Here is a 1,142-nt window from a genome sequence, read left to right on the forward strand (position 1 = left end):
AACATAACCACAAAACTGGCCTAAAAGAATTTGGTAATAAAACATGAAAAGTGAACTAAGGGTAGGCATTACATCATAATAGATTGTAAACTTGCATGATAAATTAAGTTCCTTAAATAGACTATGTCCTATTATGATGGACATATTATAATGTCTAAGTAGATCACTACAAGTGATAACTTGCATGGTGGATTAAGTTCCTTAAACATACCATGGTTGTTCATATGGTAAGCATTATGAGAATGGTTATTCATATACCTTATGGATATTTTGAGAACATGGTGAATGTTATACAAATTGATGTTCAAGAGGCCATTTCACATAATACTTGGTGAATATCATGTGACTTGATGTGCAGGAGGCCATTACTCACAATACTTAGTGAATATCTTGCAACTTGACATTCAAAAGGTTATTACTCAAAGAGTACTTGGTGAATGCCATGTGACTTGACATCTAGGAGGTCATTACTTAGAGTATTTGGTGAATATCATATGTTGATATTCTGGAGGTCAATACTCATGATATCAAATGTGATATCAAAATGTTGAATGTCTTCTAATCAAAGATATTTTTATATTGCAATGAGGTAATATATGGTCATGCATTTATCCTCCCTAGCTAGGAGGGAGTGTTGATGTTTGGTAGCCTCAATTGGATAAACATATATATATTATTATATATGAGATATAATTTATATTTGTGTTGATTATATTTGAGATATAAGTTTATTATTGTATGAGAGAAATTAATATGATAAAGATATATATAGATGTATAATTAATTGCAAAATAATGAATAGACATGTCCCTTCATAGGACATGCCCATTCTTAGCTCATTTTTCAAATATAAATAAAAGAGGCCACTATCATTTGGAACGCATATATCACACCATGCAATGCTGAGTACATTTGCAACGATCTCCCAAAACCAACAAAATTAAATAATTACAATTACACCAAATTTAGCCTTAGCAATTTTAATTGCTTTTAATAGCCAAGATTAGACTTTTAATAACATATTTTAAATTTAACTCTTTTATTTAGTTAATTCTCAATTAATTAAATATGATATAATAATATGTTATCTCCTAAAATTCTCAATTAATTAATTCATTTAATAATTTTCTCGGCTGAATTAA

Source organism: Cupressus sempervirens, chromosome 7 (genome assembly GCF_028749045.1).
Source record: "Cupressus sempervirens isolate cs-2001-9-10 chromosome 7, ASM2874904v1, whole genome shotgun sequence".
NCBI lineage: Eukaryota > Viridiplantae > Streptophyta > Pinopsida > Cupressales > Cupressaceae > Cupressus > Cupressus sempervirens.